At 45.7% G+C, this 24,148-nt stretch overlaps 17 non-coding genes and 2 pseudogenes across 17 annotated transcripts; all 19 read right to left on the reverse strand.

Moving 5' to 3' along the window:
- Window positions 1-926: 926 nt before the first annotated feature.
- On the reverse strand, window positions 927-1,117 carry LOC141208883 (U2 spliceosomal RNA). Its single transcript, XR_012279095.1, has one exon. It is a non-coding gene; the product is annotated as a U2 spliceosomal RNA (small nuclear RNA).
- Window positions 1,118-2,240: 1,123 nt separating this feature from the next.
- On the reverse strand, window positions 2,241-2,431 carry LOC141210258 (U2 spliceosomal RNA). The gene has a single exon (XR_012280431.1). It is a non-coding gene; the product is annotated as a U2 spliceosomal RNA (small nuclear RNA).
- A 1,036-nt stretch (window positions 2,432-3,467) lies between these two features.
- On the reverse strand, window positions 3,468-3,658 carry LOC141208884 (U2 spliceosomal RNA). Its single transcript, XR_012279096.1, has one exon. It is a non-coding gene; the product is annotated as a U2 spliceosomal RNA (small nuclear RNA).
- Window positions 3,659-4,782: 1,124 nt separating this feature from the next.
- LOC141208885 (U2 spliceosomal RNA) lies at window positions 4,783-4,973 on the reverse strand. The gene has a single exon (XR_012279097.1). It is a non-coding gene; the product is annotated as a U2 spliceosomal RNA (small nuclear RNA).
- Window positions 4,974-6,098: 1,125 nt separating this feature from the next.
- On the reverse strand, window positions 6,099-6,289 carry LOC141208886 (U2 spliceosomal RNA). Its single transcript, XR_012279098.1, has one exon. It is a non-coding gene; the product is annotated as a U2 spliceosomal RNA (small nuclear RNA).
- Window positions 6,290-7,409: 1,120 nt separating this feature from the next.
- On the reverse strand, window positions 7,410-7,600 carry LOC141208887 (U2 spliceosomal RNA). The gene has a single exon (XR_012279099.1). It is a non-coding gene; the product is annotated as a U2 spliceosomal RNA (small nuclear RNA).
- A 1,119-nt stretch (window positions 7,601-8,719) lies between these two features.
- LOC141209922 (U2 spliceosomal RNA) lies at window positions 8,720-8,910 on the reverse strand. The gene has a single exon (XR_012280108.1). It is a non-coding gene; the product is annotated as a U2 spliceosomal RNA (small nuclear RNA).
- A 1,119-nt stretch (window positions 8,911-10,029) lies between these two features.
- Window positions 10,030-10,220, reverse strand: LOC141208888 (U2 spliceosomal RNA). Its single transcript, XR_012279100.1, has one exon. It is a non-coding gene; the product is annotated as a U2 spliceosomal RNA (small nuclear RNA).
- Window positions 10,221-11,341: 1,121 nt separating this feature from the next.
- LOC141208889 (U2 spliceosomal RNA) lies at window positions 11,342-11,532 on the reverse strand. The gene has a single exon (XR_012279101.1). It is a non-coding gene; the product is annotated as a U2 spliceosomal RNA (small nuclear RNA).
- A 1,118-nt stretch (window positions 11,533-12,650) lies between these two features.
- LOC141210419 (U2 spliceosomal RNA) lies at window positions 12,651-12,841 on the reverse strand. The gene has a single exon (XR_012280587.1). It is a non-coding gene; the product is annotated as a U2 spliceosomal RNA (small nuclear RNA).
- A 1,121-nt stretch (window positions 12,842-13,962) lies between these two features.
- On the reverse strand, window positions 13,963-14,153 carry LOC141208890 (U2 spliceosomal RNA). Its single transcript, XR_012279102.1, has one exon. It is a non-coding gene; the product is annotated as a U2 spliceosomal RNA (small nuclear RNA).
- A 1,121-nt stretch (window positions 14,154-15,274) lies between these two features.
- On the reverse strand, window positions 15,275-15,465 carry LOC141208891 (U2 spliceosomal RNA). The gene has a single exon (XR_012279103.1). It is a non-coding gene; the product is annotated as a U2 spliceosomal RNA (small nuclear RNA).
- A 1,122-nt stretch (window positions 15,466-16,587) lies between these two features.
- On the reverse strand, window positions 16,588-16,778 carry LOC141208893 (U2 spliceosomal RNA). The gene has a single exon (XR_012279105.1). It is a non-coding gene; the product is annotated as a U2 spliceosomal RNA (small nuclear RNA).
- A 1,122-nt stretch (window positions 16,779-17,900) lies between these two features.
- LOC141208894 (U2 spliceosomal RNA) lies at window positions 17,901-18,091 on the reverse strand. The gene has a single exon (XR_012279106.1). It is a non-coding gene; the product is annotated as a U2 spliceosomal RNA (small nuclear RNA).
- A 1,123-nt stretch (window positions 18,092-19,214) lies between these two features.
- LOC141208895 (U2 spliceosomal RNA) lies at window positions 19,215-19,405 on the reverse strand. Its single transcript, XR_012279107.1, has one exon. It is a non-coding gene; the product is annotated as a U2 spliceosomal RNA (small nuclear RNA).
- A 1,125-nt stretch (window positions 19,406-20,530) lies between these two features.
- LOC141210691 (U2 spliceosomal RNA) lies at window positions 20,531-20,722 on the reverse strand. Its single transcript, XR_012280815.1, has one exon. It is a non-coding gene; the product is annotated as a U2 spliceosomal RNA (small nuclear RNA).
- A 794-nt stretch (window positions 20,723-21,516) lies between these two features.
- LOC141210850 (U2 spliceosomal RNA) lies at window positions 21,517-21,608 on the reverse strand (annotated as a pseudogene).
- Window positions 21,609-22,729: 1,121 nt separating this feature from the next.
- LOC141210566 (U2 spliceosomal RNA) lies at window positions 22,730-22,913 on the reverse strand. Its single transcript, XR_012280724.1, has one exon. It is a non-coding gene; the product is annotated as a U2 spliceosomal RNA (small nuclear RNA).
- Window positions 22,914-23,702: 789 nt separating this feature from the next.
- LOC141210826 (U2 spliceosomal RNA) lies at window positions 23,703-23,794 on the reverse strand (annotated as a pseudogene).
- Between the last annotated feature and the right edge of the window lie 354 nt (window positions 23,795-24,148).

Consider the following 24,148-nt stretch of genomic DNA (forward strand, 5'->3'; position numbering starts at 1 on the left):
TCAACCCCCGGCTGTTCCCACCCGCCTCAACACCGTTGGAAGGGAGGAGAACCAATTAAGGCGGGGGGGGGGGGGGTGGAACGAGCAGCTGTCTACCCTTAGCAGGAGGGTTGCTGATTAATTACCTCTCCTGCTGCTGCTGCTGCTGGCTGTCCAGCAGCAGACTGAAGGTGGCTGCTGCTGTGCGCAGGTATATAAAGGCTCAGAGCCTATTATGACACGCGCAGCCAGCGTTCCATTGCCACATTCCGTCTACTGCAGGCGGGATACCTGGATGGCTGAATGTCACTGAGAAGCTCACAAAGACCGCCATAAGCAACAGTTTAAAAGAATGCCACAGACTAATCAACCAAACTTTTTGGGTTGGTTTCTCTTTTATAGTCTGCAGGCATTAAATGAAAGAAGTCAGTGTTCCAGCAGAGGGAGACAACGTTTCAGAAAAGGCATTGTAGCAAACCAAAAAAGAAATTTTAAGCGCAGCAGAGTAACCAGCTCACATACCTGTTAGCTCAGGTGAGTTTAAAAGGCTGCTGTTGATAACAAGGGCATTTGCTAAATAGATGGTGTGTGTGCAACAATATACTGAAAGGTCAATTATATTGTGCAGCTTATCTCACCACCTGTAGTTATTTAGGTGAAAGCTCCAAAATGCTTGCCTAATATGTCTGTTTATCCAAAAGGAAGTATAGAGGGAGAGCTAGATAGATAGCATTGCATTACATTACATTACATGGCAATGCAATGCACAGTTGCTGAAGTTGAACCAAAATGAGCTTGTCATCTGGCTTCTGCAACTTTTAACATGAAAAATCCAATGAGGAGAAGAAAAGCAAAGCCAAAGAGTCCATCCCAAAATCCGACAAACAAGCAAAATGAACAAAAAGCATTGAATTCAATTCTTTCTGATTTTAGAAACTGCATTAAAGAAGGGGTGCACCGGTCCTGGAGATACTGCAATACCAGGTCAATGCGTGGAGTGGACAGAGCAAGCTCTTTTTCCATCTCCCTGTTCTAAAAATCCATTTAATATATGGTCCCCAGATAGGGGACGTATCAGATATTAAACTGATAAGAACAGATACTACACTTGATCTTAGCCAAAAGGCCGAGAAGCGATAACCAGAATTGGTTTCCGACTACGGTGCCACCCAAGGATTCTGAAAAGTCCATTTGTGGAGATGGCCACCTGGACTCCCGTTAAGAAGACATGCTGTCAACCTCTAGATCCCTCACATGCCTGCACTTTTCGGCTTGCTGCTGCTGCAATCCACGCGTTTTAGATCTGCATAACTCCACCTCTTTTAGCACAGTACCCTCAACCCCCGGCTGTTCCCACCCGCCTCAACACCGTTGGAAGGGAGGAGAACCAATTAAGGCGGGGGGGGGGGGGTGGAACGAGCAGCTGTCTACCCTTAGCAGGAGGGTTGCTGATTAATTACCTCTCCTGCTGCTGCTGCTGCTGGCTGTCCAGCAGCAGACTGAAGGTGGCTGCTGCTGTGCGCAGGTATATAAAGGCTCAGAGCCTATTATGACATGCGCAGCCAGCGTTCCATTGCCACATTCCGTCTACTGCAGGCGGGATACCTGGATGGCTGAATGTCACTGAGAAGCTCACAAAGACCGCCATAAGCAACAGTTTAAAAGAATGCCACAGACTAATCAACCAAACTTTTTGGGTTGGTTTCTCTTTTATAGTCTGCAGGCATTAAATGAAAGAAGTCAGTGTTCCAGCAGAGGGAGACAACGTTTCAGAAAAGGCATTGTAGCAAACCAAAAAAGAAATTTTAAGCGCAGCAGAGTAACCAGCTCACATACCTGTTAGCTCAGGTGAGTTTAAAAGGCTGCTGTTGATAACAAGGGCATTTGCTAAATAGATGGTGTGTGTGCAACAATATACTGAAAGGTCAATTATATTGTGCAGCTTATCTCACCACCTGTAGTTATTTAGGTGAAAGCTCCAAAATGCTTGCCTAATATGTCTGTTTATCCAAAAGGAAGTATAGAGGGAGAGCTAGATAGATAGCATTGCATTACATTACATTACATGGCAATGCAATGCACAGTTGCTGAAGTTGAACCAAAATGAGCTTGTCATCTGGCTTCTGCAACTTTTAACATGAAAAATCCAATGAGGAGAAGAAAAGCAAAGCCAAAGAGTCCATCCCAAAATCCGACAAACAAGCAAAATGAACAAAAAGCATTGAATTCAATTCTTTCTGATTTTAGAAACTGCATTAAAGAAGGGGTGCACCGGTCCTGGAGATACTGCAATACCAGGTCAATGCGTGGAGTGGACAGAGCAAGCTCTTTTTCCATCTCCCTGTTCTAAAAATCCATTTAATATATGGTCCCCAGATAGGGGACGTATCAGATATTAAACTGATAAGAACATATACTACACTTGATCTTAGCCAAAAGGCCGAGAAGCGATAACCAGAATTGGTTTCCGACTACGGTGCCACCCAAGGATTCTGAAAAGTCCATTTGTGGAGATGGCCACCTGGACTCCCGTTAAGAAGACATGCTGTCAACCTCTAGATCCCTCACATGCCTGCACTTTTCGGCTTGCTGCTGCTGCAATCCACGCGTTTTAGATCTGCATAACTCCACCTCTTTTAGCACAGTACCCTCAACCCCCGGCTGTTCCCACCCGCCTCAACACCGTTGGAAGGGAGGAGAACCAATTAAGGCGGGGGGGGGGGTGGAACGAGCAGCTGTCTACCCTTAGCAGGAGGGTTGCTGATTAATTACCTCTCTGACACGCGCAGCCAGCGTTCCATTGCCACATTCCGTCTACTGCAGGCGGGATACCTGGATGGCTGAATGTCACTGAGAAGCTCACAAAGACCGCCATAAGCAACAGTTTAAAAGAATGCCACAGACTAATCAACCAAACTTTTTGGGTTGGTTTCTCTTTTATAGTCTGCAGGCATTAAATGAAAGAAGTCAGTGTTCCAGCAGAGGGAGACAACGTTTCAGAAAAGGCATTGTAGCAAACCAAAAAAGAAATTTTAAGCGCAGCAGAGTAACCAGCTCACATACCTGTTAGCTCAGGTGAGTTTAAAAGGCTGCTGTTGATAACAAGGGCATTTGCTAAATAGATGGTGTGTGTGCAACAATATACTGAAAGGTCAATTATATTGTGCAGCTTATCTCACCACCTGTAGTTATTTAGGTGAAAGCTCCAAAATGCTTGCCTAATATGTCTGTTTATCCAAAAGGAAGTATAGAGGGAGAGCTAGATAGATAGCATTGCATTACATTACATTACATGGCAATGCAATGCACAGTTGCTGAAGTTGAACCAAAATGAGCTTGTCATCTGGCTTCTGCAACTTTTAACATGAAAAATCCAATGAGGAGAAGAAAAGCAAAGCCAAAGAGTCCATCCCAAAATCCGACAAACAAGCAAAATGAACAAAAAGCATTGAATTCAATTCTTTCTGATTTTAGAAACTGCATTAAAGAAGGGGTGCACCGGTCCTGGAGATACTGCAATACCAGGTCAATGCGTGGAGTGGACAGAGCAAGCTCTTTTTCCATCTCCCTGTTCTAAAAATCCATTTAATATATGGTCCCCAGATAGGGGACGTATCAGATATTAAACTGATAAGAACAGATACTACACTTGATCTTAGCCAAAAGGCCGAGAAGCGATAACCAGAATTGGTTTCCGACTACGGTGCCACCCAAGGATTCTGAAAAGTCCATTTGTGGAGATGGCCACCTGGACTCCCGTTAAGAAGACATGCTGTCAACCTCTAGATCCCTCACATGCCTGCACTTTTCGGCTTGCTGCTGCTGCAATCCACGCGTTTTAGATCTGCATAACTCCACCTCTTTTAGCACAGTACCCTCAACCCCCGGCTGTTCCCACCCGCCTCAACACCGTTGGAAGGGAGGAGAACCAATTAAGGCGGGGGGGGGGGGGGTGGAACGAGCAGCTGTCTACCCTTAGCAGGAGGGTTGCTGATTAATTACCTCTCCTGCTGCTGCTGCTGCTGGCTGTCCAGCAGCAGACTGAAGGTGGCTGCTGCTGTGCGCAGGTATATAAAGGCTCAGAGCCTATTATGACACGCGCAGCCAGCGTTCCATTGCCACATTCCGTCTACTGCAGGCGGGATACCTGGATGGCTGAATGTCACTGAGAAGCTCACAAAGACCGCCATAAGCAACAGTTTAAAAGAATGCCACAGACTAATCAACCAAACTTTTTGGGTTGGTTTCTCTTTTATAGTCTGCAGGCATTAAATGAAAGAAGTCAGTGTTCCAGCAGAGGGAGACAACGTTTCAGAAAAGGCATTGTAGCAAACCAAAAAAGAAATTTTAAGCGCAGCAGAGTAACCAGCTCACATACCTGTTAGCTCAGGTGAGTTTAAAAGGCTGCTGTTGATAACAAGGGCATTTGCTAAATAGATGGTGTGTGTGCAACAATATACTGAAAGGTCAATTATATTGTGCAGCTTATCTCACCACCTGTAGTTATTTAGGTGAAAGCTCCAAAATGCTTGCCTAATATGTCTGTTTATCCAAAAGGAAGTATAGAGGGAGAGCTAGATAGATAGCATTGCATTACATTACATTACATGGCAATGCAATGCACAGTTGCTGAAGTTGAACCAAAATGAGCTTGTCATCTGGCTTCTGCAACTTTTAACATGAAAAATCCAATGAGGAGAAGAAAAGCAAAGCCAAAGAGTCCATCCCAAAATCCGACAAACAAGCAAAATGAACAAAAAGCATTGAATTCAATTCTTTCTGATTTTAGAAACTGCATTAAAGAAGGGGTGCACCGGTCCTGGAGATACTGCAATACCAGGTCAATGCGTGGAGTGGACAGAGCAAGCTCTTTTTCCATCTCCCTGTTCTAAAAATCCATTTAATATATGGTCCCCAGATAGGGGACGTATCAGATATTAAACTGATAAGAACAGATACTACACTTGATCTTAGCCAAAAGGCCGAGAAGCGATAACCAGAATTGGTTTCCGACTACGGTGCCACCCAAGGATTCTGAAAAGTCCATTTGTGGAGATGGCCACCTGGACTCCCGTTAAGAAGACATGCTGTCAACCTCTAGATCCCTCACATGCCTGCACTTTTCGGCTTGCTGCTGCTGCAATCCACGCGTTTTAGATCTGCATAACTCCACCTCTTTTAGCACAGTACCCTCAACCCCCGGCTGTTCCCACCCGCCTCAACACCGTTGGAAGGGAGGAGAACCAATTAAGGCGGGGGGGGGGGGGGGTGGAACGAGCAGCTGTCTACCCTTAGCAGGAGGGTTGCTGATTAATTACCTCTCCTGCTGCTGCTGCTGCTGGCTGTCCAGCAGCAGACTGAAGGTGGCTGCTGCTGTGCGCAGGTATATAAAGGCTCAGAGCCTATTATGACACGCGCAGCCAGCGTTCCATTGCCACATTCCGTCTACTGCAGGCGGGATACCTGGATGGCTGAATGTCACTGAGAAGCTCACAGAGACCGCCATAAGCAACAGTTTAAAAGAATGCCACAGACTAATCAACCAAACTTTTTGGGTTGGTTTCTCTTTTATAGTCTGCAGGCATTAAATGAAAGAAGTCAGTGTTCCAGCAGAGGGAGACAACGTTTCAGAAAAGGCATTGTAGCAAACCAAAAAAGAAATTTTAAGCGCAGCAGAGTAACCAGCTCACATACCTGTTAGCTCAGGTGAGTTTAAAAGGCTGCTGTTGATAACAAGGGCATTTGCTAAATAGATGGTGTGTGTGCAACAATATACTGAAAGGTCAATTATATTGTGCAGCTTATCTCACCACCTGTAGTTATTTAGGTGAAAGCTCCAAAATGCTTGCCTAATATGTCTGTTTATCCAAAAGGAAGTATAGAGGGAGAGCTAGATAGATAGCATTGCATTACATTACATTACATGGCAATGCAATGCACAGTTGCTGAAGTTGAACCAAAATGAGCTTGTCATCTGGCTTCTGCAACTTTTAACATGAAAAATCCAATGAGGAGAAGAAAAGCAAAGCCAAAGAGTCCATCCCAAAATCCGACAAACAAGCAAAATGAACAAAAAGCATTGAATTCAATTCTTTCTGATTTTAGAAACTGCATTAAAGAAGGGGTGCACCGGTCCTGGAGATACTGCAATACCAGGTCAATGCGTGGAGTGGACAGAGCAAGCTCTTTTTCCATCTCCCTGTTCTAAAAATCCATTTAATATATGGTCCCCAGATAGGGGACGTATCAGATATTAAACTGATAAGAACAGATACTACACTTGATCTTAGCCAAAAGGCCGAGAAGCGATAACCAGAATTGGTTTCCGACTACGGTGCCACCCAAGGATTCTGAAAAGTCCATTTGTGGAGATGGCCACCTGGACTCCCGTTAAGAAGACATGCTGTCAACCTCTAGATCCCTCACATGCCTGCACTTTTCGGCTTGCTGCTGCTGCAATCCACGCGTTTTAGATCTGCATAACTCCACCTCTTTTAGAACAGTACCCTCAACCCCCGGCTGTTCCCACCCGCCTCAACACCGTTGGAAGGGAGGAGAACCAATTAAGGCGGGGGGGGGGTGGAACGAGCAGCTGTCTACCCTTAGCAGGAGGGTTGCTGATTAATTACCTCTCCTGCTGCTGCTGCTGCTGGCTGTCCAGCAGCAGACTGAAGGTGGCTGCTGCTGTGCGCAGGTATATAAAGGCTCAGAGCCTATTATGACACGCGCAGCCAGCGTTCCATTGCCACATTCCGTCTACTGCAGGCGGGATACCTGGATGGCTGAATGTCACTGAGAAGCTCACAGAGACCGCCATAAGCAACAGTTTAAAAGAATGCCACAGACTAATCAACCAAACTTTTTGGGTTGGTTTCTCTTTTATAGTCTGCAGGCATTAAATGAAAGAAGTCAGTGTTCCAGCAGAGGGAGACAACGTTTCAGAAAAGGCATTGTAGCAAACCAAAAAAGAAATTTTAAGCGCAGCAGAGTAACCAGCTCACATACCTGTTAGCTCAGGTGAGTTTAAAAGGCTGCTGTTGATAACAAGGGCATTTGCTAAATAGATGGTGTGTGTGCAACAATATACTGAAAGGTCAATTATATTGTGCAGCTTATCTCACCACCTGTAGTTATTTAGGTGAAAGCTCCAAAATGCTTGCCTAATATGTCTGTTTATCCAAAAGGAAGTATAGAGGGAGAGCTAGATAGATAGCATTGCATTACATTACATTACATGGCAATGCAATGCACAGTTGCTGAAGTTGAACCAAAATGAGCTTGTCATCTGGCTTCTGCAACTTTTAACATGAAAAATCCAATGAGGATAAGAAAAGCAAAGCCAAAGAGTCCATCCCAAAATCCGACAAACAAGCAAAATGAACCAAAAGCATTGAATTCAATTCTTTCTGATTTTAGAAACTGCATTAAAGAAGGGGTGCACCGGTCCTGGAGATACTGCAATACCAGGTCAATGCGTGGAGTGGACAGAGCAAGCTCTTTTTCCATCTCCCTGTTCTAAAAATCCATTTAATATATGGTCCCCAGATAGGGGACGTATCAGATATTAAACTGATAAGAACAGATACTACACTTGATCTTAGCCAAAAGGCCGAGAAGCGATAACCAGAATTGGTTTCCGACTACGGTGCCACCCAAGGATTCTGAAAAGTCCATTTGTGGAGATGGCCACCTGGACTCCCGTTAAGAAGACATGCTGTCAACCTCTAGATCCCTCACATGCCTGCACTTTTCGGCTTGCTGCTGCTGCAATCCACGCGTTTTAGATCTGCATAACTCCACCTCTTTTAGCACAGTACCCTCAACCCCCGGCTGTTCCCACCCGCCTCAACACCGTTGGAAGGGAGGAGAACCAATTAAGGCGGGGGGGGGGGGTGGAACGAGCAGCTGTCTACCCTTAGCAGGAGGGTTGCTGATTAATTACCTCTCCTGCTGCTGCTGCTGGCTGTCCAGCAGCAGACTGAAGGTGGCTGCTGCTGTGCGCAGGTATATAAAGGCTCAGAGCCTATTATGACACGCGCAGCCAGCGTTCCATTGCCACATTCCGTCTACTGCAGGCGGGATACCTGGATGGCTGAATGTCACTGAGAAGCTCACAGAGACCGCCATAAGCAACAGTTTAAAAGAATGCCACAGACTAATCAACCAAACTTTTTGGGTTGGTTTCTCTTTTATAGTCTGCAGGCATTAAATGAAAGAAGTCAGTGTTCCAGCAGAGGGAGACAACGTTTCATAAAAGGCATTGTAGCAAACCAAAAAAGAAATTTTAAGCGCAGCAGAGTAACCAGCTCACATACCTGTTAGCTCAGGTGAGTTTAAAAGGCTGCTGTTGATAACAAGGGCATTTGCTAAATAGATGGTGTGTGTGCAACAATATACTGAAAGGTCAATTATATTGTGCAGCTTATCTCACCACCTGTAGTTATTTAGGTGAAAGCTCCAAAATGCTTGCCTAATATGTCTGTTTATCCAAAAGGAAGTATAGAGGGAGAGCTAGATAGATAGCATTGCATTACATTACATTACATGGCAATGCAATGCACAGTTGCTGAAGTTGAACCAAAATGAGCTTGTCATCTGGCTTCTGCAACTTTTAACATGAAAAATCCAATGAGGAGAAGAAAAGCAAAGCCAAAGAGTCCATCCCAAAATCCGACAAACAAGCAAAATGAACAAAAAGCATTGAATTCAATTCTTTCTGATTTTAGAAACTGCATTAAAGAAGTGGTGCACCGGTCCTGGAGATACTGCAATACCAGGTCAATGCGTGGAGTGGACAGAGCAAGCTCTTTTTCCATCTCCCTGTTCTAAAAATCCATTTAATATATGGTCCCCAGATAGGGGACGTATCAGATATTAAACTGATAAGAACAGATACTACACTTGATCTTAGCCAAAAGGCCGAGAAGCGATAACCAGAATTGGTTTCCGACTACGGTGCCACCCAAGGATTCTGAAAAGTCCATTTGTGGAGATGGCCACCTGGACTCCCGTTAAGAAGACATGCTGTCAACCTCTAGATCCCTCACATGCCTGCACTTTTCGGCTTGCTGCTGCTGCAATCCACGCGTTTTAGATCTGCATAACTCCACCTCTTTTAGCACAGTACCCTCAACCCCCGGCTGTTCCCACCCGCCTCAACACCGTTGGAAGGGAGGAGAACCAATTAAGGCGGGGGAGGGGGGGTGGAACGAGCAGCTGTCTACCCTTAGCAGGAGGGTTGCTGATTAATTACCTCTCCTGCTGCTGCTGCTGGCTGTCCAGCAGCAGACTGAAGGTGGCTGCTGCTGTGCGCAGGTATATAAAGGCTCAGAGCCTATTATGACACGCGCAGCCAGCGTTCCATTGCCACATTCCGTCTACTGCAGGCGGGATACCTGGATGGCTGAATGTCACTGAGAAGCTCACAGAGACCGCCATAAGCAACAGTTTAAAAGAATGCCACAGACTAATCAACCAAACTTTTTGGGTTGGTTTCTCTTTTATAGTCTGCAGGCATTAAATGAAAGAAGTCAGTGTTCCAGCAGAGGGAGACAACGTTTCAGAAAAGGCATTGTAGCAAACCAAAAAAGAAATTTTAAGCGCAGCAGAGTAACCAGCTCACATACCTGTTAGCTCAGGTGAGTTTAAAAGGCTGCTGTTGATAACAAGGGCATTTGCTAAATAGATGGTGTGTGTGCAACAATATACTGAAAGGTCAATTATATTGTGCAGCTTATCTCACCACCTGTAGTTATTTAGGTGAAAGCTCCAAAATGCTTGCCTATATGTCTGTTTATCCAAAAGGAAGTATAGAGGGAGAGCTAGATAGATAGCATTGCATTACATTACATTACATGGCAATGCAATGCACAGTTGCTGAAGTTGAACCAAAATGAGCTTGTCATCTGGCTTCTGCAACTTTTAACATGAAAAATCCAATGAGGAGAAGAAAAGCAAAGCCAAAGAGTCCATCCCAAAATCCGACAAACAAGCAAAATGAACAAAAAGCATTGAATTCAATTCTTTCTGATTTTAGAAACTGCATTAAAGAAGGGGTGCACCGGTCCTGGAGATACTGCAATACCAGGTCAATGCGTGGAGTGGACAGAGCAAGCTCTTTTTCCATCTCCCTGTTCTAAAAATCCATTTAATATATGGTCCCCAGATAGGGGACGTATCAGATATTAAACTGATAAGAACAGATACTACACTTGATCTTAGCCAAAAGGCCGAGAAGCGATAACCAGAATTGGTTTCCGACTACGGTGCCACCCAAGGATTCTGAAAAGTCCATTTGTGGAGATGGCCACCTGGACTCCCGTTAAGAAGACATGCTGTCAACCTCTAGATCCCTCACATGCCTGCACTTTTCGGCTTGCTGCTGCTGCAATCCACGCGTTTTAGATCTGCATAACTCCACCTCTTTTAGCACAGTACCCTCAACCCCCGGCTGTTCCCACCCGCCTCAACACCGTTTGAAGGGAGGAGAACCAATTAAGGCGGGGGGGGGGGTGGAACGAGCAGCTGTCTACCCTTAGCAGGAGGGTTGCTGATTAATTACCTCTCCTGCTGCTGCTGCTGCTGGCTGTCCAGCAGCAGACTGAAGGTGGCTGCTGCTGTGCGCAGGTATATAAAGGCTCAGAGCCTATTATGACACGCGCAGCCAGCGTTCCATTGCCACATTCCGTCTACTGCAGGCGGGATACCTGGATGGCTGAATGTCACTGAGAAGCTCACAGAGACCGCCATAAGCAACAGTTTAAAAGAATGCCACAGACTAATCAACCAAACTTTTTGGGTTGGTTTCTCTTTTATAGTCTGCAGGCATTAAATGAAAGAAGTCAGTGTTCCAGCAGAGGGAGACAACGTTTCAGAAAAGGCATTGTAGCAAACCAAAAAAGAAATTTTAAGCGCAGCAGAGTAACCAGCTCACATACCTGTTAGCTCAGGTGAGTTTAAAAGGCTGCTGTTGATAACAAGGGCATTTGCTAAATAGATGGTGTGTGTGCAACAATATACTGAAAGGTCAATTATATTGTGCAGCTTATCTCACCACCTGTAGTTATTTAGGTGAAAGCTCCAAAATGCTTGCCTAATATGTCTGTTTATCCAAAAGGAAGTATAGAGGGAGAGCTAGATAGATAGCATTGCATTACATTACATTACATGGCAATGCAATGCACAGTTGCTGAAGTTGAACCAAAATGAGCTTGTCATCTGGCTTCTGCAACTTTTAACATGAAAAATCCAATGAGGAGAAGAAAAGCAAAGCCAAAGAGTCCATCCCAAAATCCGACAAACAAGCAAAATGAACAAAAAGCATTGAATTCAATTCTTTCTGATTTTAGAAACTGCATTAAAGAAGGGGTGCACCGGTCCTGGAGATACTGCAATACCAGGTCAATGCGTGGAGTGGACAGAGCAAGCTCTTTTTCCATCTCCCTGTTCTAAAAATCCATTTAATATATGGTCCCCAGATAGGGGACGTATCAGATATTAAACTGATAAGAACAGATACTACACTTGATCTTAGCCAAAAGGCCGAGAAGCGATAACCAGAATTGGTTTCCGACTACGGTGCCACCCAAGGATTCTGAAAAGTCCATTTGTGGAGATGGCCACCTGGACTCCCGTTAAGAAGACATGCTGTCAACCTCTAGATCCCTCACATGCCTGCACTTTTCGGCTTGCTGCTGCTGCAATCCACGCGTTTTAGATCTGCATAACTCCACCTCTTTTAGCACAGTACCCTCAACCCCCGGCTGTTCCCACCCGCCTCAACACCGTTGGAAGGGAGGATAACCAATTAAGGCGGGGGGGGGGGTGGAACGAGCAGCTGTCTACCCTTAGCAGGAGGGTTGCTGATTAATTACCTCTCCTGCTGCTGCTGCTGGCTGTCCAGCAGCAGACTGAAGGTGGCTGCTGCTGTGCGCAGGTATATAAAGGCTCAGAGCCTATTATGACACGCGCAGCCAGCGTTCCATTGCCACATTCCGTCTACTGCAGGCGGGATACCTGGATGGCTGAATGTCACTGAGAAGCTCACAGAGACCGCCATAAGCAACAGTTTAAAAGAATGCCACAGACTAATCAACCAAACTTTTTGGGTTGGTTTCTCTTTTATAGTCTGCAGGCATTAAATGAAAGAAGTCAGTGTTCCAGCAGAGGGAGACAACGTTTCAGAAAAGGCATTGTAGCAAACCAAAAAAGAAATTTTAAGCGCAGCAGAGTAACCAGCTCACATACCTGTTAGCTCAGGTGAGTTTAAAAGGCTGCTGTTGATAACAAGGGCATTTGCTAAATAGATGGTGTGTGTGCAACAATATACTGAAAGGTCAATTATATTGTGCAGCTTATCTCACCACCTGTAGTTATTTAGGTGAAAGCTCCAAAATCCTTGCCTAATATGTCTGTTTATCCAAAAGGAAGTATAGAGGGAGAGCTAGATAGATAGCATTGCATTACATTACATTACATGGCAATGCAATGCACAGTTGCTGAAGTTGAACCAAAATGAGCTTGTCATCTGGCTTCTGCAACTTTTAACATGAAAAATCCAATGAGGAGAAGAAAAGCAAAGCCAAAGAGTCCATCCCAAAATCCGACAAACAAGCAAAATGAACAAAAAGCATTGAATTCAATTCTTTCTGATTTTAGAAACTGCATTAAAGAAGGGGTGCACCGGTCCTGGAGATACTGCAATACCAGGTCAATGCGTGGAGTGGACAGATCAAGCTCTTTTTCCATCTCCCTGTTCTAAAAATCCATTTAATATATGGTCCCCAGATAGGGGACGTATCAGATATTAAACTGATAAGAACAGATACTACACTTGATCTTAGCCAAAAGGCCGAGAAGCGATAACCAGAATTGGTTTCCGACTACGGTGCCACCCAAGGATTCTGAAAAGTCCATTTGTGGAGATGGCCACCTGGACTCCCGTTAAGAAGACATGCTGTCAACCTCTAGATCCCTCACATGCCTGCACTTTTCGGCTTGCTGCTGCTGCAATCCACGCGTTTTAGATCTGCATAACTCCACCTCTTTTAGCACAGTACCCTCAACCCCCGGCTGTTCCCACCCGCCTCAACACCGTTGGAAGGGAGGAGAACCAATTATGGCGGGGGGGGGGGTGGAACGAGCAGCTGTCTACCCTTAGCCGGAGGGTTGCTGATTAATTACCTCTCCTGCTGCTGCTGCTGCTGGCTGTCCAGCAGCAGACTGAAGGTGGCTGCTGCTGTGCGCAGGTATATAAAGGCTCAGAGCCTATTATGACACGCGCAGCCAGCGTTCCATTGCCACATTCCGTCTACTGCAGGCGGGATACCTGGATGGCTGAATGTCACTGAGAAGCTCACAGAGACCGCCATAAGCAACAGTTTAAAAGAATGCCACAGACTAATCAACCAAACTTTTTGGGTTGGTTTCTCTTTTATAGTCTGCAGACATTAAATGAAAGAAGTCAGTGTTCCAGCAGAGGGAGACAACGTTTCAGAAAAGGCATTGTAGCAAACCAAAAAAGAAATTTTAAGCGCAGCAGAGTAACCAGCTCACATACCTGTTAGCTCAGGTGAGTTTAAAAGGCTGCTGTTGATAACAAGGGCATTTGCTAAATAGATGGTGTGTGTGCAACAATATACTGAAAGGTCAATTATATTGTGCAGCTTATCTCACCACCTGTAGTTATTTAGGTGAAAGCTCCAAAATCCTTGCCTAATATGTCTGTTTATCCAAAAGGAAGTATAGAGGGAGAGCTAGATAGATAGCATTGCATTACATTACATTACATGGCAATGCAATGCACAGTTGCTGAAGTTGAACCAAAATGAGCTTGTCATCTGGCTTCTGCAACTTTTAACATGAAAAATCCAATGAGGAGAAGAAAAGCAAAGCCAAAGAGTCCATCCCAAAATCCGACAAACAAGCAAAATGAACAAAAAGCATTGAATTCAATTCTTTCTGATTTTAGAAACTGCATTAAAGAAGGGGTGCACCGGTCCTGGAGATACTGCAATACCAGGTCAATGCGTGGAGTGGACAGAGCAAGCTCTTTTTCCATCTCCCTGTTCTAAAAATCCATTTAATATATGGTCCCCAGATAGGGGACGTATCAGATATTAAACTGATAAGAACAGATACTACACTTGATCTTAGCCAAAAGGCCGAGAAGCGATAACCAGAATTGGTTTCCGACTACGGTGCCACCCAAGGATTCTGAAAAGTCCATTTGTGGAGATGGCCACCTGGACTCCCGTTAAGAAGACATGCTGTCAACCTCTAGATCCCTCACATGCCTGCACTTTTCGGCTTGCTGCTGCTGCAATCCACGCGTTTTAGATCTGCATAACTCCACCTCTTTTAGCACAGTACCCTCAACCCCCGGCTGTTCCCACCCGCCTCAACACCGTTGGAAGGGAGGAGAACCAATTAAGGCGGGGGGGGGGGTGGAACGAGCAGCTGTCTACCCTTAGCAGGAGGGTTGCTGATTAATTACCTCTCCTGCTGCTGCTGCTGCTGGCTGTCCAGCAGCAGACTGAAGGTGGCTGCTGCTGTGCGCAGGTATATAAATGCTCAGAGCCTATTATGACACGCGCAGCCAGCATTCCATTGCCACATTCCGTCTACTGCAGGCGGGATACCTGGATGGCTGAATGTCACTGAGAAGCTCACAGAGACCGCCATAAGCAACAGTTTAAAAGAATGCCACAGACTAATCAACCAAACTTTTTGGGTTGGTTTCTCTTTTATAGTCTGCAGGCATTAAATGAAAGAAGTCAGTGTTCCAGCAGAGGGAGACAACGTTTCAGAAAAGGCATTGTAGCAAACCAAAAAAGAAATTTTAAGCGCAGCAGAGTAACCAGCTCACATACCTGTTAGCTCAGGTGAGTTTAAAAGGCTGCTGTTGATAACAAGGGCATTTGCTAAATAGATGGTGTGTGTGCAACAATATACTGAAAGGTCAATTTTATTGTGCAGCTTATCTCACCACCTGTAGTTATTTAGGTGAAAGCTCCAAAATGCTTGCCTAATATGTCTGTTTATCCAAAAGGAAGTATAGAGGGAGAGCTAGATAGATAGCATTGCATTACATTACATTACATGGCAATGCAATGCACAGTTGCTGAAGTTGAACCAAAATGAGCTTGTCATCTGGCTTCTGCAACTTTTAACATGAAAAATCCAATGAGGAGAAGAAAAGCAAAGCCAAAGAGTCCATCCCAAAATCCGACAAACAAGCAAAATGAACAAAAAGCATTGAATTCAATTCTTTCTGATTTTAGAAACTGCATTAAAGAAGGGGTGCACCGGTCCTGGAGATACTGCAATACCAGGTCAATGCGTGGAGTGGACAGAGCAAGCTCTTTTTCCATCTCCCTGTTCTAAAAATCCATTTAATATATGGTCCCCAGATAGGGGACGTATCAGATATTAAACTGATAAGAACAGATACTACACTTGATCTTAGCCAAAAGGCCGAGAAGCGATAACCAGAATTGGTTTCCGACTACGGTGCCACCCAAGGATTCTGAAAAGTCCATTTGTGGAGATGGCCACCTGGACTCCCGTTAAGAAGACATGCTGTCAACCTCTAGATCCCTCACATGCCTGCACTTTTCGGCTTGCTGCTGCTGCAATCCACGCGTTTTAGATCTGCATAACTCCACCTCTTTTAGCACAGTACCCTCAACCCCCGGCTGTTCCCACCCGCCTCAACACCGTTGGAAGGGAGGAGAACCAATTAAGGCAGGGGGGGGGGGTGGAACGAGCAGCTGTCTACCCTTAGCAGGAGGGTTGCTGATTAATTACCTCTCCTGCTGCTGCTGCTGCTGGCTGTCCAGCAGCAGACTGAAGGTGGCTGCTGCTGTGCGCAGGTATATAAAGGCTCAGAGCCTATTATGACACGCGCAGCCAGCGTTCCATTGCCACATTCCGTCTACTGCAGGCGGGATACCTGGATGGCTGAATGTCACTGAGAAGCTCACAGAGACCGCCATAAGCAACAGTTTAAAAGAATGCCACAGACTAATCAACCAAACTTTTTGGGTTGGTTTCTCTTTTATAGTCTGCAGGCATTAAATGAAAGAAGTCAGTGTTCCAGCAGAGGGAGACAACGTTTCAGAAAAGGCATTGTAGCAAACCAAAAAAGAAATTTTAAGCGCAGCAGAGTAACCAGCTCACATACCTGTTAGCTCAGGTGAGTTTAAAAGGCTGCTGTTGATAACAAGGGCATTTGCTAAATAGATGGTGTGTGTGCAACAATATACTGAAAGGTCAATTATATTGTGCAGCTTATCTCACCACCTGTAGTTATTTAGGTGAAAGCTCCAAAATCCTTGCCTAATATGTCTGTTTATCCAAAAGGAAGTATAGAGGGAGAGCTAGATAGATAGCATTGCATTACATTACATTACATGGCAATGCAATGCACAGTTGCTGAAGTTGAACCAAAATGAGCTTGTCATCTGGCTTCTGCAACTTTTAACATGAAAAATCCAATGAGGAGAAGAAAAGCAAAGCCAAAGAGTCCATCCCAAAATCCGACAAACAAGCAAAATGAACAAAAAGCATTGAATTCAATTCTTTCTGATTTTAGAAACTGCATTAAAGAAGGGGTGCACCGGTCCTGGAGATACTGCAATACCAGGTCAATGCGTGGAGTGGACAGAGCAAGCTCTTTTTCCATCTCCCTGTTCTAAAAATCCATTTAATATATGGTCCCCAGATAGGGGACGTATCAGATATTAAACTGATAAGAACAGATACTACACTTGATCTTAGCCAAAAGGCCGAGAAGCGATAACCAGAATTGGTTTCCGACTACGGTGCCACCCAAGGATTCTGAAAAGTCCATTTGTGGAGATGGCCACCTGGACTCCCGTTAAGAAGACATGCTGTCAACCTCTAGATCCCTCACATGCCTGCACTTTTCGGCTTGCTGCTGCTGCAATCCACGCGTTTTAGATCTGCATAACTCCACCTCTTTTAGCACAGTACCCTCAACCCCCGGCTGTTCCCACCCGCCTCAACACCGTTGGAAGGGAGGAGAACCAATTAAGGCAGGGGGGGGGGGTGGAACGAGCAGCTGTCTACCCTTAGCAGGAGGGTTGCTGATTAATTACCTCTCCTGCTGCTGCTGCTGCTGGCTGTCCAGCAGCAGACTGAAGGTGGCTGCTGCTGTGCGCAGGTATATAAAGGCTCAGAGCCTATTATGACACGCGCAGCCAGCGTTCCATTGCCACATTCCGTCTACTGCAGGCGGGATACCTGGATGGCTGAATGTCACTGAGAAGCTCACAGAGACCGCCATAAGCAACAGTTTAAAAGAATGCCACAGACTAATCAACCAAACTTTTTGGGTTGGTTTCTCTTTTATAGTCTGCAGGCATTAAATGAAAGAAGTCAGTGTTCCAGCAGAGGGAGACAACGTTTCAGAAAAGGCATTGTAGCAAACCAAAAAAGAAATTTTAAGCGCAGCAGAGTAACCAGCTCACATACCTGTTAGCTCAGGTGAGTTTAAAAGGCTGCTGTTGATAACAAGGGCATTTGCTAAATAGATGGTGTGTGTGCAACAATATACTGAAAGGTCAATTATATTGTGCAGCTTATCTCACCACCTGTAGTTATTTAGGTGAAAGCTCCAAAATGCTTGCCTAATATGTCTGTTTATCCAAAAGGAAGTATAGAGGGAGAGCTAGATAGATAGCATTGCATTACATTACATTACATGGCAATGCAATGCACAGTTGCTGAAGTTGAACCAAAATGAGCTTGTCATCTGGCTTCTGCAACTTTTAACATGAAAAATCCAATGAGGAGAAGAAAAGCAAAGCCAAAGAGTCCATCCCAAAATCCGACAAACAAGCAAAATGAACAAAAAGCATTGAATTCAATTCTTTCTGATTTTAGAAACTGCATTAAAGAAGGGGTGCACCGGTCCTGGAGATACTGCAATACCAGGTCAATGCGTGGAGTGGACAGAGCAAGCTCTTTTTCCATCTCCCTGTTCTAAAAATCCATTTAATATATGGTCCCCAGATAGGGGACGTATCAGATATTAAACTGATAAGAACAGATACTACACTTGATCTTAGCCAAAAGGCCGAGAAGCGATAACCAGAATTGGTTTCCGACTACGGTGCCACCCAAGGATTCTGAAAAGTCCATTTGTGGAGATGGCCACCTGGACTCCCGTTAAGAAGACATGCTGTCAACCTCTAGATCCCTCACATGCCTGCACTTTTCGGCTTGCTGCTGCTGCAATCCACGCGTTTTAGATCTGCATAACTCCACCTCTTTTAGCACAGTACCCTCAACCCCCGGCTGTTCCCACCCGCCTCAACACCGTTGGAAGGGAGGAGAACCAATTAAGGCGGGGGGGGGGGGGTGGAACGAGCAGCTGTCTACCCTTAGCAGGAGGGTTGCTGATTAATTACCTCTCCTGCTGCTGCTGCTGCTGGCTGTCCAGCAGCAGACTGAAGGTGGCTGCTGCTGTGCGCAGGTATATAAAGGCTCAGAGCCTATTATGACACGCGCAGCCAGCGTTCCATTGCCACATTCCGTCTACTGCAGGCGGGATACCTGGATGGCTGAATGTCACTGAGAAGCTCACAGAGACCGCCATAAGCAACAGTTTAAAAGAATGCCACAGACTAATCAACCAAACTTTTTGGGTTGGTTTCTCTTTTATAGTCTGCAGGCATTAAATGAAAGAAGTCAGTGTTCCAGCAGAGGGAGACAACGTTTCAGAAAAGGCATTGTAGCAAACCAAAAAAGAAATTTTAAGCGCAGCAGAGTAACCAGCTCACATACCTGTTAGCTCAGGTGAGTTTAAAAGGCTGCTGTTGATAACAAGGGCATTTGCTAAATAGATGGTGTGTGTGCAACAATATACTGAAAGGTCAATTATATTGTGCAGCTTATCTCACCACCTGTAGTTATTTAGGTGAAAGCTCCAAAATGCTTGCCTAATATGTCTGTTTATCCAAAAGGAAGTATAGAGGGAGAGCTAGATAGATAGCATTGCATTACATTACATTACATGGCAATGCAATGCACAGTTGCTGAAGTTGAACCAAAATGAGCTTGTCATCTGGCTTCTGCAACTTTTAACATGAAAAATCCAATGAGGAGAAGAAAAGCAAAGCCAAAGAGTCCATCCCAAAATCCGACAAACAAGCAAAATGAACAAAAAGCATTGAATTCAATTCTTTCTGATTTTAGAAACTGCATTAAAGAAGGGGTGCACCGGTCCTGGAGATACTGCAATACCAGGTCAATGCGTGGAGTGGACAGAGCAAGCTCTTTTTCCATCTCCCTGTTCTAAAAATCCATTTAATATATGGTCCCCAGATAGGGGACGTATCAGATATTAAACTGATAAGAACAGATACTACACTTGATCTTAGCCAAAAGGCCGAGAAGCGATAACCAGAATTGGTTTCCGACTACGGTGCCACCCAAGGATTCTGAAAAGTCCATTTGTGGAGATGGCCACCTGGACTCCCGTTAAGAAGACATGCTGTCAACCTCTAGATCCCTCACATGCCTGCACTTTTCGGCTTGCTGCTGCTGCAATCCACGCGTTTTAGATCTGCATAACTCCACCTCTTTTAGCACAGTACCCTCAACCCCCGGCTGTTCCCACCCGCCTCAACACCGTTGGAAGGGAGGAGAACCAATTAAGGCGGGGGGGGGGGGGGGTGGAACGAGCAGCTGTCTACCCTTAGCAGGAGGGTTGCTGATTAATTACCTCTCCTGCTGCTGCTGCTGCTGGCTGTCCAGCAGCAGACTGAAGGTGGCTGCTGCTGTGCGCAGGTATATAAAGGCTCAGAGCCTATTATGACACGCGCAGCCAGCGTTCCATTGCCACATTCCGTCTACTGCAGGCGGGATACCTGGATGGCTGAATGTCACTGAGAAGCTCACAGAGACCGCCATAAGCAACAGTTTAAAAGAATGCCACAGACTAATCAACCAAACTTTTTGGGTTGGTTTCTCTTTTATAGTCTGCAGGCATTAAATGAAAGAAGTCAGTGTTCCAGCAGAGGGAGACAACGTTTCAGAAAAGGCATTGTAGCAAACCAAAAAAGAAATTTTAAGCGCAGCAGAGTAACCAGCTCACATACCTGTTAGCTCAGGTGAGTTTAAAAGGCTGCTGTTGATAACAAGGGCATTTGCTAAATAGATGGTGTGTGTGCAACAATATACTGAAAGGTCAATTATATTGTGCAGCTTATCTCACCACCTGTAGTTATTTAGGTGAAAGCTCCAAAATGCTTGCCTAATATGTCTGTTTATCCAAAAGGAAGTATAGAGGGAGAGCTAGATAGATAGCATTGCATTACATTACATTACATGGCAATGCAATGCACAGTTGCTGAAGTTGAACCAAAATGAGCTTGTCATCTGGCTTCTGCAACTTTTAACATGAAAAATCCAATGAGGAGAAGAAAAGCAAAGCCAAAGAGTCCATCCCAAAATCCGACAAACAAGCAAAATGAACAAAAAGCATTGAATTCAATTCTTTCTGATTTTAGAAACTGCATTAAAGAAGGGGTGCACCGGTCCTGGAGATACTGCAATACCAGGTCAATGCGTGGAGTGGACAGAGCAAGCTCTTTTTCCATCTCCCTGTTCTAAAAATCCATTTAATATATGGTCCCCAGATAGGGGACGTATCAGATATTAAACTGATAAGAACAGATTTTTTTTTTTTTTTTTTTTTTTTTATCGAAAGCCCGAATTCGTGTACAAAACCCGAGTGCGCTTAAAAAAGTGACAAGTGCCACAAAAAAAGTGCACTAGGATGCTGGTCTTCTTGAAACCCTCTCCAAAAGGAGAAGGGTCCCCCAAACCATTTCCCGTCCCTCCGAGCCAAAAGGCCACAGCGAGGAACAGGGACAAAAAGCCACCTCCAGCCGAAGCCAGAGGCGACCCAATCTTACCCCCAGCACCTGCCCGAGTTCTCACCCGAGCAAGGCACTGGGAGCCAAAGACTGTGCTCCCCTCCCGGGAGAGGGGAGCCAACAACGCTCTCCTCCCGAAAGAGGAGAGCCAGGGGGGTTCAGGGGGGAGCGGAACCTGATGGCCACACACTCCCCCCCTAGACCTGTCAAGAGAGGAACCCGTAAGGGAACCGCATCCCGACAAAATCCTAGTAGGACGTGACACACGTGAATAAGTGGACACACAGTGACAAAGAAATTAAATAAATAGTGAAGGTTTCACAGTATAATACTGCCCGGACCTTCGACCGGGAATTGAAAAATTCCCCATCCTAAGGCCAGAAGGCCCGGAATAAGGGTGTGTGCGAAGAAAGAAAATTTGAAGTGCTTGTGCAAATGTGCCATAAACTCAAGTGGGGTTCCCAATCCCAGTGAGTTAAGGCACCCCAGGGTCACCACTCCTGGGGCACTTCACACTTCGGGCTTTCGATCTTCCCCGGCCCAATGGCGTCGATCCTGGGGGGCCATGCTTTCCACCAGATGACTATATTAGCCACCTGGCGTACTAACAAGCGCCTAAACCCCAGTGTGCATAATATATCAATCTACTAGGGCGGCCAACATCCAAAACCGCCTTTTCGAAAGATACTACACTTGATCTTAGCCAAAAGGCCGAGAAGCGATAACCAGAATTGGTTTCCGACTACGGTGCCACCCAAGGATTCTGAAAAGTCCATTTGTGGAGATGGCCACCTGGACTCCCGTTAAGAAGACATGCTGTCAACCTCTAGATCCCTCACATGCCTGCACTTTTCGGCTTGCTGCTGCTGCAATCCACGCGTTTTAGATCTGCATAACTCCACCTCTTTTAGCACAGTACCCTCAACCCCCGGCTGTTCCCACCCGCCTCAACACCGTTGGAAGGGAGGAGAACCAATTAAGGCGGGGGGGGGGGTGGAACGAGCAGCTGTCTACCCTTAGCAGGAGGGTTGCTGATTAATTACCTCTCCTGCTGCTGCTGCTGCTGGCTGTCCAGCAGCAGACTGAAGGTGGCTGCTGCTGTGCGCAGGTATATAAAGGCTCAGAGCCTATTATGACACGCGCAGCCAGCGTTCCATTGCCACATTCCGTCTACTGCAGGCGGGATACCTGGATGGCTGAATGTCACTGAGAAGCTCACAGAGACCGCCATAAGCAACAGTTTAAAAGAATGCCACAGACTAATCAACCAAACTTTTTGGGTTGGTTTCTCTTTTATAGTCTGCAGGCATTAAATGAAAGAAGTCAGTGTTCCAGCAGAGGGAGACAACGTTTCAGAAAAGGCATTGTAGCAAACCAAAAAAGAAATTTTAAGCGCAGCAGAGTAACCAGCTCACATACCTGTTAGCTCAGGTGAGTTTAAAAGGCTGCTGTTGATAACAAGGGCATTTGCTAAATAGATGGTGTGTGTGCAACAATATACTGAAAGGTCAATTATATTGTGCAGCTTATCTCACCACGTGTAGTTATTTAGGTGAAAGCTCCAAAATGCTTGCCTAATATGTCTGTTTATCCAAAAGGAAGTATAGAGGGAGAGCTAGATAGATAGCATTGCATTACATTACATTACATGGCAATGCAATGCACAGTTGCTGAAGTTGAACCAAAATGAGCTTGTCATCTGGCTTCTGCAACTTTTAACATGAAAAATCCAATGAGGAGAAGAAAAGCAAAGCCAAAGAGTCCATCCCAAAATCCGACAAACAAGCAAAATGAACAAAAAGCATTGAATTCAATTCTTTCTGATTTTAGAAACTGCATTAAAGAAGGGGTGCACCGGTCCTGGAGATACTGCAATACCAGGTCAATGCGTGGAGTGGACAGAGCAAGCTCTTTTTCCATCTCCCTGTTCTAAAAATCCATTTAATATATGGTCCCCAGATAGGGGACGTATCAGATATTAAACTGATAAGAACAGATTTTATTTTTTTATCGAAAGCCCGAATTCGTGTACAAAACCCGAGTGCGCTTAAAAAAGTGACAAGTGCCACAAAAAAAGTGCACTAGGATGCTGGTCTTCTTGAAACCCTCTGCAAAAGGAGAAGGGTCCCCCAAACCATTTCCCGTCCCTCCGAGCCAAAAGACCACAGCGAGGAACAGGGACAAAAAGCCACCTCCAGCCGAAGCCAGAGGCGACCCAATCTTACCCCCAGCACCTGCCCGAGTTCTCACCCGAGCAAGGCACTGGGAGCCAAAGACTGTGCTCCCCTCCCGGAAGAGGGGAGCCAACAACGCTCTCCTCCCGAAAGAGGAGAGCCAGGGGGGTTCAGGGGGGAGCGGAACCTGATGGCCACACACTCCCCCCCTAGACCTGCCAAGAGAGGAACCCGTAAGGGAACCGCATCCCGACAAAATCCTAGTAGGACGTGACACACGTGAATAAGTGGACACACAGTGACAAAGAAATTAAATAAATAGTGAAGGTTTCACAGTATAATACTGCCCGGACCTTCGACCGGGAATTGAAAAATTCCCCATCCTAAGGCCAGAAGGCCCGGAATAAGGGTGTGTGCGAAGAAAGAAAATTTGAAGTGCTTGTGCAAATGTGCCATAAACTCAAGTGGGGTTCCCAATCCCAGTGAGTTAAGGCACCCCAGGGTCACCACTCCTGGGGCACTTCACACTTCGGGCTTTCGATCTTCCCCGGCCCAATGGCGTCAATCCTGGGGGGCCATGCTTTCCACCAGATGACTATATTAGCCACCTGGCGTACTAACAAGCGCCTAAACCCCAGTGTGCATAATGTATCAATCTACTAGGGCGGCCAACATCCAAAACCGCCTTTTCGAAAGATACTACACTTGATCTTAGCCAAAAGGCCGAGAAGCGATAACCAGAATTGGTTTCCGACTACGGTGCCACCCAAGGATTCTGAAAAGTCCATTTGTGGAGATGGCCACCTGGACTCCCGTTAAGAAGACATGCTGTCAACCTCTAGATCCCTCACATGCCTGCACTTTTCGGCTTGCTGCTGCTGCAATCCACGCGTTTTAGATCTGCATAACTCCACCTCTTTTAGCACAGTACCCTCAACCCCCGGCTGTTCCCACCCGCCTCAACACCGTTGGAAGGGAGGAGAACCAATTAAGGCGGGGGGGGGGTGGAACGAGCAGCTGTCTACCCTTAGCAGGAGGGTTGCTGATTAATTACCTCTCCTGCTGCTGCTGCTGCTGGCTGTCCAGCAG

Source organism: Phyllobates terribilis, unplaced genomic scaffold (genome assembly GCF_046119375.1).
Source record: "Phyllobates terribilis strain yellow unplaced genomic scaffold, ASM4611937v1 Scaffold_169__1_contigs__length_4117513, whole genome shotgun sequence".
NCBI lineage: Eukaryota > Metazoa > Chordata > Amphibia > Anura > Dendrobatidae > Phyllobates > Phyllobates terribilis.